The sequence below is a fragment of the Bufo bufo genome, chromosome 9 (assembly GCF_905171765.1).
Source record: "Bufo bufo chromosome 9, aBufBuf1.1, whole genome shotgun sequence".
Taxonomy (NCBI): domain Eukaryota; kingdom Metazoa; phylum Chordata; class Amphibia; order Anura; family Bufonidae; genus Bufo; species Bufo bufo.
In genome coordinates, this window is record NC_053397.1 from 155,044,265 (window position 1) to 155,057,574 (window position 13,310).

The following is a 13,310-nucleotide window of genomic DNA, read 5'->3' on the forward strand; positions in this document are numbered from 1 at the left end:
CGTGTTGATTCCTCGCGTTCTATCACAGATTCGCTGCCAGTCGGCAGAATTGGTCCTGATGGTTCCTTTCTGGCAGGCCCAGGTTTGGCTTCCTCAGCTCCTGGGGCTCCTGATAGAGGATCCTCGTCTCCTCCCGTTTTCCCTGGATCTCCTCCTCGGCCCGGTAGGCCAGCATCATCCTCTCCTAGTGGACGGATCTCTCCGCCTCCTGGCATGCAGAGTGTCGGGGAACGCTGGGACGTCGCTGGAATATCGGGGACGACTAGATTCCTCTTGGAGAACGCTTGGGCCCCCGGTACTAGACGGGCGTATCGATCAGCTTGGGGCATTTGGTCTCGCTGGTGCGTGGGCCGGAGTCTGGATCCCCTTTCGGCCCCTGTGACGGATGTACTACAGTTTTTATCCTCTCTATTTGACGAAGGTAAGGCGTATAGGACGTTGAATGTTTTCAGGTCAGCAATATCCTCTCGCCACCAGGGTTTCGCTGGTTGCCTGGCTGGTCAGCATCCTTTGGTTTGCCGTCTCCTCAAGGGCTCTCGCCTTTCTCGCCCTCCTTGACCTCGTTTCTCCACTTCTTGGGACGTTCGTTTGGTCCTGGACTTCTTTTCACGGTGGTCTCCCAATTCGGATCTTTCTCTTCGCCAATAATCAGCTAAATTGGTGTCCTTGCTCTGTCTTGTCTCTTGTAAAAGAGTTTCGGATGTTAGGGCTCTGGACTTTGATGCTCTTTCTTTTTCCCCGGAGGGGGTTTCCTTCAATATCTCCAGCCGCACCAAGACCGGCATTAAATCCGTTTCTTATCCGGCGTTTCCCAACTCTCCGGCTCTTTGCCCGGTGGGGTGTCTGAGGGAATACTTGTCTCGTACATCCACTCTACGTTCTACTTCTTCACCTCAGTTATTTATTTCCTTTCGCAGGCCGTTTCGTCCGGTCACTAGTGTCACCTTGTCCCGTTGGGTGAAATGGATCCTTTCCTTGTAGGGTATTGACACTTTTGTGTTCACAGCCCATTCGGTCAGAGGAGCCTCTGCGACTTCCATGGCTGTCGCGGGTGCTCGCCTGGAGGATATTCTGAGGTTGGCGGATTGGTCCAGGGCGTCTACATTCAGAGAATTTTATTTTAGGCCTCCTCCGCATGCCTTTGCTTCAGTGATTTCTACGCTTTAAACTTGCAATATGAGCCTCCGTGACGTGACATAAAATTACATGATTCCCTTACGTCCCACCAGCAGCACAGATGGGGTTAACTGCCCCCCGTGGACTGGTAGGACCGGCGGAATTTTAAATGAGCCCAAAGAATAACCAATAGAAGAACTCCAGCTCCCTTAAAGGGAGGGGTTCGCCCCCCAGCCCAGCGTGTTTTTTTCTGTCCTTTGGACAGGTGGACTGGCGAAGCTCTCCCTCTCTGGGAGTTTGGAGACCATTATTCCAATGTTCCAGATTGGTCTCCTTTTTTTGTCCATTACATCTAGCGCTCTTTCTAACCTGCGCTTATTCTTTCATTCCCCCATTCAGCTGCTGAACTTAGCGATTTTTGGGGGCGATGTGTTACTGAGTTTTCCCCTCCTGGATGCCTCAGCTCGCTCAGACTTCGGCGTGGCATGGGCGCCGCCATGACCGGAAGTGACGCGCTGCCTGCTGCGGCGTCACTTCCTGTCTTTCGGCTGATGTCGTTTTTTCTTTCTGCTTAAAGCAAACTAATTCCTGCCAGCCGGGGGGTTGTTTTTCAGGAGGGATGGGTGTTGTAAAGGCAGTTAAGATGTATTCCTTTACCACACTAATGTTTAAAGACGTACAGCTGTTACTCTGACTCCTGGGGGAGTGCTAGTGGCTGGGCCCCTCCCCTGGGTGGAGCTGTTCCCTTCTTAAGCTCCCTGACAGCTTCAGTCTGTCTCTGGCTGCGCTGCTTTAACAAGCTAGCTCCAGAGTCTCCTGTGTTCAGTGAGAGTTGTCTAATATCTGAATTCCATTCAGCCTCTATTTTTCAAAGTGCTTGACTTTTCTCCTCTGGTTCGTGCCGCTAATCAATGTCTTTTACTCCCTTAGTTATTTAATTCAGGGATGTTTTAATTTTCTTCTTTCGTTTCAGCTATGGCTTCTCCTAGAGAGTCAGACCAGCAACGGAAGTCTGCGGCCAAGAGGAAACACCTGGCCTGTTATGATTGCAACACGCCTCTTGACGAGAGTTGCCCCTATTCCAGGTGCGAAAGCTGCCGTTCTGGCACCGCTACAGAACCGTCTATGCAGGATATGTACCAGTGGGCTAAGACGTACGTGGACGACTCCATCAAGGGTGTCGTACGCCTTCTAAATGAGAGGTTACCGGTTCCCTCTCAGACTCCAATGGAAGTTGTTGCCCCCACTGACAGACCTATGCCCCTTTCTGTGGGGTCATCTTCCTCGGATGAGGAGGAATCAACTTCATGTTTCTTTCCACCCGAAAAGACACAGAAGCTACTAAAGTCCATCAGGTCGGGGGACCAAGATGTCGACATAGGGGAGTCTTCCGATCCCGCCTGCCGGACTCAGCAGGTCTTTAAGGCAGATGAGACCCTTCTTTCTGTGATGCGCACAGAATGGAAAAAGCCAGAAAAAGGCCCAGTCCTCACCCGGAAATTTAAGTTAATGTTTCCGATGGCTAAACCCTTAGTGGAATCATGGGGTTCCATACCTAAGGTGGACATGGCGATAGCCAAACTGTCCAGGCGCACTCTGGTTCCTGCAGACGATGGGTCTAGTCTGCAGGACCCTCTAGATAGGAGGGCAGAGTGCACCCTAAGAAGGGGTTACTCGGCGGCCGCAGCTTCGGCCTCAACCTCCATTGCGGCCACAGAGGTCTCTTCTTTCCTTAGAGCCAGGCTGAACCAAATCCAAATGGATGTTGACCAGAGTGTCTCCCGAGACGACATCCTGGCCGCTTTCAAATCTGTCAATCTGGCCATGGATTTCCTGTGCGACACGTCCCAGCTACAGCTGAAATTGGCAGCCAAAACAATGGTTCTAGTGTCTGCTGCTAGGAGACCTCTGTGGCTAAAGCCCTGGAATGCCGACAATGCTTCCAAATATAACCTCTGTGGGCTTCCTTTCGAACCAAACCGCTTATTCGGTTCAGAATTAGACTCCATTATGGAGGGTCTCTCGGATAAAAAGGGAAAAAGTCTTCCCCAACAGCCCTTTCGGGGCAGGGGTAGACAAGCTCGCGGGGGCCGACCAGGACAGCAGGTTGGACGTAGAGACTGGGGGGGCCGTCTAGAAAGTTCTCTAGACGCTCCCGTAAACCCACCAGGGAGGCAAAGCCCTCCTGACTATGGGCCTCTCAGAGGCTCTTGGATAAACCCTGCTACCCCTGTTGTTACGCCTCTAGATTTTCCTGTACCCCTCCCTCACCTCCCTGTAGGGGGTCGTCTTTCCTTTTTAAAACACGTATGGGCCCAGGAAGTCTCAGATCCCTGGGTCCAAAGCATAGTAGCTACGGGCTAGTCCCTTGGGCTTTATGGCACCTCCGACCTCTTCAGTCGGAGGTCTTAAACAAATGGAACGGCAGCCCGGCGGGGCTCGATTCCCTGTGCTCCCTATCCAACCAAACCCGGAATTCCCTCAGATGGTGGTTCCATCTACCAGCAGGGAAGTCTATGACCCAACCAGTTTGGCTCATATTGACTACGGACGCGTCTCTTGTAGGCTGGGGCGCCCATTTAGACGGATCCCCAGTTCAGGGATCTTGGTCTCCTCAGGAGCGGCATCTTTCCGCAAATCTCTGCGAGATGCGTGCTATCTGGCTAGCCCTCCTTCACTTCGCCCCTCAGATTCGGGGCAAAGCTGTGAAAGTCCAGTCAGACAACATGACTGCCGTGCTTTACATAAACAAGCAGGGAGGCACAAGATCCTTACCCCTTCTTTCAGAAATTGGGGTAATTCTACGGTGGGCAGAGCTGAACCTATCCCATCTATCTGCCACTCATATTCGAGGCTCCCTCAACTTCTTTGCGGATCGCCTAAGTCGCAGCTTACCGACCATGGAGTGGTCACTGCACTCGGAGATCTTCAAGCAGCTAGTCCTCAAATGGGGTATGCCAGAAGTGGATCTTATGGCAACTAGGTTCAATGCCAAGGTACAGAGGTTCTGTTCCCTATACAGGGAGGACAACCCCCTGGCGATAGATGCTCTGACAATACCGTGGAGGTTCAGGCTGGCTTACATCTTCCCTCCCTTTTCCATGATTCCGAGGGTATTGATGAAAATCCGTCAGGATCAGGCCTCGGTAATAGCCATCATACCATTTTGGCCCAGGAGATCCTGGTTTACCCAGCTCATTCAGATGAGTCGGGGACAATATTGGAAACTCCCCCCGGAGCAGACCCTGGTGTCGTGGGACACGCATCTCTGCCCAGATCTGCACAGATTCAACCTGACAGCCTGGAGGTTGATCAGTCCCTTCCCAGAGTGGATGGGCTCTCTGAGTCGGTCCTGAGAACTTTGTTGCATTCTAGAGCAGAGTCTACCAAAAAGGCCTACTCCCGGATCATGAGGATCTTCACCTCATGGTGTAGTTCCAACCAGGTGGCGTCTGCAGATCCGCCCCTCTCTGCGATCTTACAATTCCTCCAGGATGGGTTGGAAAGAGGTCTCTCCCCTTCTACCCTGAAGGTCCAAGTTTTTGCCATCTCGGCCTGTCTCAACAGGCCATATTCTCGGGACCCGCTCATCAAACGCTTCCTTAAGGGAGCTGTCACGGATGGTGTACAGGAAACAAGATAATACAATACAAACAATGACTCACTGGACCCACAACTAAGGAACAAAAGGGAGACCCCTGCAATCGACCTGCCGCTCTCCCTTATTGCTCAGCCTATGCGACCACCCCAAAGGTGGATGGGCGCATATCCACGTACCTCGGCTATCTTAGACCTGAAGGCCCTACAATAGTGAGGGGACACGACCACCGGCTCCCTACACAGACACGGAGGGAGTCAGGGTCACCTGGATCCAGAAAACAGAAAATCATAAATACATAAACAGAACTTATCTTGCAGACGACTGTGGACAGGGAACTGGGAACTGGGACAGCATGCACACACACTCCAGGAAGTTGTATCAGCCGCACACTACTGCCTTATGGGTAGGAATTTTAAGGGAAGTAATCAGTCCGACTGCATGACAGCTGAGATAGACTAACGAGGTGAGGAACAGAAACCAAAACAAAGAAACTCAAGGAGGAGGATCTGGACGGCTCCTGTCAGAGCTTCTCAGCTGTCTGGTTGTGACAGTACCCCTCCCTCTAGGAGTGGACTCCGGACACTCAGGGCCCACCTTCTCAGGATGGGACCTATGGAAAGCCCTGATGAGACGAGAGGCCTTAATGTCCGTCACTGGGACCCACATCCTCTCCTCAGGACCATAACCCTCCCAATGAACGAGGTACTGGAGGGAACCGCGGACAAGACGAGAATCCACAATCCTAGAGACCTGAAATTCAAGATTTCCATCAACAATAATCGGAGGAGGAGGCAAAGGCGAGGGTACAATAGGTTGAACATAAGGTTTCAATAAGGACTTATGGAAAACATTATGGATCTTCCAAGTCTGAGGAAGATCAAGACGGTAGGCAACAGGATTGATGACAGACAGGATCTTGTAAGGCCCAATAAACCTAGGACCCAACTTCCAGGAGGGAACCTTCAATTTGATATTCTTGGTAGACAGCCACACCAAATCACCAACATTCAGGTCCGGACCAGGCACACGTCTCCTATCCGCCACACGCTTATATCTCTCACTCATGTTCTTTAGATTATCCTGAATCTTTTGCCAAATAGATGACAAAGACGAGGAGAATCTGTCCTCATCAGGCAAACCAGAAGAGCCCTCTCCAGAGAAAGTCCCAAACTGCGGATGAAACCCATATGCACCAAAAAATGGTGAGGACTCCTGACGACGGTTATTTAAAGCAAACTCAGCAAGGGACAAAAAAGAACACCAATCCTCCTGATTCTCCGCCACAAAACAGCGCAGATATGTCTCCAGATTCTGATTGACACGCTCTGTCTGGCCATTCGACTGCGGATGGAAAGCAGAAGAGAATGACAAGCGAACCCCCAAGCGAGAACAGAAGGCCTTCCAGAATCTGGAAACAAACTGCGTGCCCCTATCAGAGACTATGTCTGAAGGAATCCCATGCAATTTGACAATGTGGTCAACAAATGCCTGCGCCAGCGTCTTAGCATTGGGCAAACCAAGAAAAGGGATAAAATGCACCATTTTGCTAAAACGGTCCACCACCACCAGAATCACAGACTTCCCCGAGGAACGAGGCAAGTCCGTTATGAAGTCCATGGACAGATGTGTCCAAGGACGGGAAGGAATGGGCAAAGGAAGGAGAGGACCTGATGGCCGTGAATGAGGGACCTTGGCACGAGCGCAAGTCTCGCAAGCTGCCACAAAACCCTCAACCGACTTACGAAGCGCAGGCCACCAGAATCACCAGCAAGGACCGTATCGTGGTGTTCTTTAAAAATCTTGTGTCTCAAAGCGAGAGGCACAAACAACCTCCCAGGAGGACAAAGATCAGGAGCTTCTGACTGAGCTGCCTGCACCTCTGCCTCCAATTCAGGAAAAAGAGCAGAGACCACCACACCTTCAGCCAAAATGGGACCCGGGTCTTCAAAATTCCCACCTCCCGGGAAACAACGTGATAGGGCATCTGCCTTCACATTCTTAACCCCAGGGCGGAACGTAACAACAAAATTAAACCTTGAAAAGAACAAAGACCATCTGGCCTGTCTCGGGTTCAGACGCTTGGCTGACTCCAAGTAGGCCAGATTTTTATGGTCAGTAAACACGGTAATAGGGTGTCTGGCTCCCTCTAGCCAATGGCGCCATTCCTCAAAAGCCAACTTGATGGCCAACAATTCCCTATCTCCCACATCATAATTTCTCTCTGCGGAGGAGAGCTTCTTTGAGAAAAAGGCACACGGTTGCCATTTGGCAGGAGAGGAACCCTGAGACAAGACCGCACCCACCCCTACCTCAGAAGCATCAACCTCAACTATGAAGGGTAACGAAACATCAGGTTGTACTAGGATGGGAGCGGAAGCAAAACTCTCCTTGATATTAGAAAAGGCCTTACGCGCCTCTACCGACCAGGAAGAAAAATCTGCCCCCTTTCTGGTCATATCAGTGAGTGGTTTAACAACAGAGGAATAATTCAAAATAAATTTCCTGTAATAATTAGCAAAGCCCAAAAAACGCATCAGCGCCTTCTGATTCTCAGGAAGCTCCCACTCAAGCACAGCGCGAACCTTCTCGGGGTCCATGCGAAAACCAGAAGCGGAGACAAGAAACCCCAGAAATTGGATCTCTGGAACCGCAAACACACATTTTTCCAGTTTCGCGTATAATTTATTCTCCCGCAGGATGAGTAAGACCTGACATAAGTGTTCCTTATGAGTCTTGAAATCAGGAGAAAAAATCAAAATGTCATCCAAATACACTAATACAAATTTTCCCATTAAATGATAAAAAATGCTGTTGACGAAATGCTGAAAAACGGCTGGGGCATTCATCAAACCAAAAGGCATAACTAAATTCTCAAAATGGCCCTCAGGGGTATTGAAAGCCGTCTTCCATTCGTCTCCTTCTCTGACCCTAACCAGGTTGTATGCCCCTCTTAGGTCTAATTTGGAAAAGACTTTCGCCCCAACAACCTGGTTAAACAAGTCCGGGATCAGAGGAAGCGGATAAGGATCACGAATAGTGATACTGTTCAGCTCCCTGAAATCCAGACAAGGTCTTAAAGAACCATCTTTTTTCTTAACAAAGAAAAAAACAGTGGCAACAGGTGACTTCGAGGGTCGTATGTGTCCTTTTCTCAGACTCTCAGAGATATAAGCACGCATAGCGACCCTCTCAGGTTGGGAAAGATTGTATAAACGAGATTTAAGCAGCTTGGCGCCTGGGATGAGATCAATAGGGCAATCATACTCCCTGTGCGGAGGTAAACCCTGAACTCCACTCTCAGAGAAGACATCCAAAAATTCAGAGAGGAAAGGTGGTACAGTTTTAGTAGAAACCTCAGAAATAGATGTTATGAGGCAATTCTCTCTGCAAAAGTTACTCCAACCATTTATTTGCCTCGCTTGCCAATCAATGGTGGGGTTATGTTTAGTGAGCCAGGGTAGCCCCAACACTAGAGGAGTAGGCAAACCGTTAAGGACGAAACATGACACATCCTCAACATGAGCATCATTCACAATTAAACGGATATTGTGAACTATGCCCTTTAATGATTTCTGAGAAAGTGGAGCTGAATCAATAGCAAAAACAGGAATATCTCTTCCCAAAGTGCATACCTGGAAACCATGAGTTATTGCAAATTGATTATCAATGAGGTTGACAGCTGCTCCACTATCCACAAAAATCTCACAAAAAATGCTCTTGCTCTCTAGCGCCACCCTAGCAGGCAGGACAAAACGGGAACTACAAGCAAAAGGAAAACCTTCAATTTCCGCCTTAACCCTGCCAATAGTAACAGACGGAACATTCTTAAAAGATTTCTTCCTTTTTGTCTCTTTATTACTCCCAGAAAACTGCCTGAATCTCCTAGAGGGACAAACATTTGCCAGATGATTTATACCTCCACAACAAAAGCAAACCCTCCCCTGCGGGCTGAATCTTCTATTGTCAGAGGCAATCAACCCCAGCTGCATGGGCTCCTGCTCAGAAGGGGCTGACAGCGACTGAGACCCCTGTGCACAGAATGAGACCGCTGCACTGTCCCGGGACTGAGTATGACAGGAAGGAGAGATCTCTCCTCTCTCTCTAAGACGCCTGTCAATACGAACAGCCTGAGACATAGCAGAATTCAAGGAGGTAGGTCTTTCATGAAAGGCAAATGCATCTCTCAATCCCTCTGAAAGACCATAGCAAAATTGACTTCGGAGTGCAGCATCATTCCAACCCGTATCTGCTGCCCATCTCCGAAATTCTGAGCAGTAAATCTCTGCGGATTGTTTACCCTGGCATAACAGACGTAGTTTAGACTCAGCCAGAGCAATACGATCCGGATCATCATATATCTGACCCAGGGCTAAAAAGAATTCATCCACTGAACGGAGGGGCCGTGCCCCCTCCGGCAGCGAAAAGGCCCAGGACTGAGCGTTACCCCTGAGCAGCGATATAATGATACCCACTCTTCGTTCTTCATCACCAGAAGAATGGGGAAGAAGGCGAAAATGGAGTTTGCAAGCCTCTCTAAAGCGTACAAAATTCTCACTACCCCCGGAAAACGTATCCGGGAGCGAAATCTTAGGCTCAGCACAAACTCCATGAACGCAAGCTGAACCGGTCACTTGAAACTGAGAAAAAGTCTTACGGAGATCAGCTACCTCCAAAGCAAGACCCTGAAAGCGTTCAGCCAAAAGTGTAACCGGATCCATGCTTGAGACGGTTTTGGCGGCTGATAATGTCACGGATGGTGTACAGGAAACAAGATAATACAATACAAACAATGACTCACTGGACCCACAACTAAGGAACAAAAGGGAGACCCCTGCAATCGACCTGCCGCTCTCCCTTATTGCTCAGCCTATGCGACCACCCCAAAGGTGGATGGGCGCATATCCACGTACCTCGGCTATCTTAGACCTGAAGGCCCTACAATAGTGAGGGGACACGACCACCGGCTCCCTACACAGACACGGAGGGAGTCAGGGTCACCTGAATCCAGAAAACAGAAAATCATAAATACATAAACAGAACTTATCTTGCAGACGACTGTGGACAGGGAACTGGGAACTGGGACAGCATGCACACACACTCCAGGAAGTTGTATCAGCCGCACACTACTGCCTTATGGGTAGGAATTTAAAGGGAAGTAATCAGTCCGACTGCATGACAGCTGAGATAGACTAACGAGGTGAGGAACAGAAACCAAAACAAAGAAACTCAAGGAGGAGGATCTGGACGGCTCCTGTCAGAGCTTCTCAGCTGTCTGGTTGTGACAGGAGCAGAAAGATTGAAGCCTACGATACTGAAACCCGTTCCCCAATGGGACTTATCAGTAGTTCTCAAGGGGTTAGCATCTCCCCCCTTTGAACCTTTGGAGGAGGCAAGCTTTAAATTTCTAACACTCAAGGTGGTCTTTCTTCTGGCTATTACCTCAGCCAAAAGAATTTCGGAGCTACAAGCTTTCTCCGCTTTACACCCATACATCATTTTCTTACAGGACAGAGTCCTTTTAAAATTTCTACCTTATTTTAGACCTAAGGTTCCAACTTTTCAAAATATCAATCAGGTAATTTCTCTACCTGTATTATTCTCCGCCTCCTCCTCTGATGTTCCAGTCCGACATCCACTGGACATATCGAGATGCCTCCAGATCTATGTGGATAGATCCAGAGAATTCAGGATAGATGAGAACCTCTTCATCCTGTTTGCCGGTAAGTCTAAAGGCCGCAAGGCGTCTAAAACTACTATTAGTCGCTGGATCAAGGAAGCCATTAGGGAAGCTTTCACCTCCCAATCCTTAGATCCTCCGGAGTTTGTGAGGGCCAATTCTACTAGGGCCGTAGCTACCTCTGTCACGGAGAGAAGTCTTCTCCCCCTAGAGTTGATCTGTAAGGCGGCTTCCTGGAGCTCTGAATCAACCTTTATCTCTCATTATAGAATAGATGCTAAGGTAGCAGAGTTTTCGGCTTTTGGGCAGACAGTTCTTACTTCTGCCGGGCATGAGGACCCTCCCTAGGGGATTCTTCTTGCTATCTCCCCATCTGTGCTGCTGGTGGGACGTAAGGGAATCGTTAATTTCTAACGATAATTTGTTTTCCCTTAGTCCCAACAGCAGCACACAAATTTTCCCGCCCTAAGTACCTTTTCTTGGTATAAACACGCTGGGCTGGGGGGCGAACCCCTCCCTTTAAGGGAGCTGGAGTTCTTCTATTGGTTATTCTTTGGGCTCATTAAAAATTCCGCCGGTCCTACCAGTCCACGGGGCAGTTAACCCCATCTGTGCTGCTGTTGGGACTAAGGGAAAACAAATTATCGTTAGAAATTAACGATTTTCCTAGTTTATGACGTAAAGTCATGATTTTATAAACGACACGGAGGCGAGTATTGCCCCTCCCGATTGTTTATTTATTTAATAAAGAATATTTTACCCTCCCTGGTTGTTGCTCTGATATGTCCTTTTCTCTCCAAGACACTGTTATTGCGGAACTTGCTTGCATTTATGCTATGTTTTTGTTATTTATTGCCATTATTCCTTCTTCCGTTATCCTTTTGATTTGGATCTGGTCGATTACCATGTACCTCTGTTTTTTCCCTTCCTTTTTGGCTGAGGCCCTGAGCCACTGATTGCTGTTCCGTCCTTCCGGCTGTTAATTGGTTTGGTGAAGTTCCTGATGGGAATTTTCGTTCTCGTGTGTTCTTTAAGTGTTCTCCCGTTGGAGCATGTTGGTGAGAGTCGTTCCAGCCCGGTTATTGAGAAGATTCATCGTTACAAAGAAAGAGGAAGAGTTCCGGTGGGAGGTTCTATTTATGGACTGGACTGTGGGAGGGGTTGCCCCTTGTAGGGGTGGTCTGTTGGTTCATTTTTTATGGATTTTTCTTTGCTGCTGTGGATTTCAGTAAAGAATGAGAATGCAATACTCGCCTCCGTGTCGTTTATAAAATCATGACTTTACGTCATAAACTAGGAAAATCATGTAATTATTTCCCCTTATAACATGGTTATAAGGGAAAATAATAGCATTCTTTAATACAGAATGCTTAGTACAAGGTCAATTGAGGGTTAAAAAAATAAATTAACTCATCTCCTCCAATTGATCGCGTAGATGCCGGTCTCCTGTTCTTTCTTCAGGACCTGTGGTGACGTCACTGAGCTCATCACATGGTCCAATCACATGGTCCATCACCACGGTGATGCACGATGTGATTGGACCATGTGATGTGATGTCACCACAGGTCCTTTAGCCGGCAGCTCATGATTAAAGAAGTAAAAAGAGATCGGCAACTACGCGATCAAGAGGAGGAGGTGAGTTAATTTATTTTTTTTTTTTCAACCCTCAATTGACCTTCTACTAAGCATTCTGTATTAAAGAATGCTATTATTTTCCCTTATAACCATGTTATAAGGGAAAATAATACAGTGAATAGACTGTCACCTAGCAACCATGCGTGAAAATCGCACCGCATCTGCACTTGCTTGCTGATGCTTGCGATTTTCACGCAGCCCCATTCACTTCTATGGGGCCTGCGTTGCGTGATAAACGCACAATATAGAGCATACTGCGATTTTCACGCAACGCACAAGTGATGCATGAAAATCACCACTCATGTGCACATCCCCATAGAAGTGAATGGGTCCGGAGTCAGTGCGGGTGCAATGCGGAAATCTCGCCCGTGTGAATCCAGCCTTATTCAGATGTCAGTGAATCACAGACGTCAGCTGCCTGTGTTCTCCATGGACAGCACACATACCCAATGATTTTAGTGTGTGTATTCACACATCCGTGACTTACTATGGTGTGATGTTACACAACGGAAGCACGCCCCATTTACACATCCGTAATTTACTACAGTGTGAGGTTACACCACAGAAGCAAGCCCCATTTTTGTCCATGTTTATGGATCCATCATGCTCTTTATAGTCTATGGGTCTGTGAAAAACACGGAGATGACATGGATCGCATCCGTGTTTCACAGACTGTAGCTAGGAGAAGCTCTGGAAATAAATTTTCAAGGGGCCTTGTTCATGGAATACAGATGACAAAAAATGGACACAAGCACCAAATACAGATTCTTCACGGACATCTTCATGGATGAGCCAATGACTATATTATCACGGATGTCATCATGGACATAGACGTGTGAATAAGGCCCCTTTCACACGAACGATACTGATTGTGTCCGGATCTGTTCAGGAAAAAAAATTATAGTTTTGCATGAAAGTTCATTCAGTTTTGTCTGCGATTGCGTTGTGTTTTTTTTTCTTCTCGCAGATGCAATCAGTTTTGATGCGTTTTTCATGCGTGTGAAAAAAATAAATAAAATCACAAACAGCATCTCCTAGCAACCATCAGTAAAAAACGCTTTGTATCCGGATGCAATGCGTTTTTCACGGAAGCCCCATTCACTTCTATGGGACCAGGGCTACGTGAAAAACGCAGAATATAGAACATGTTCTGATTTTTGCGTAACGCAGAGATGATGCGTTAAAAACAATGCTCATGTACGTAGACCCATAGAAATGAATGGGTCAGGATTCAGTTAAGGTGCAATGCGTTCACTTCACACATTACACCTGTGTGAATGA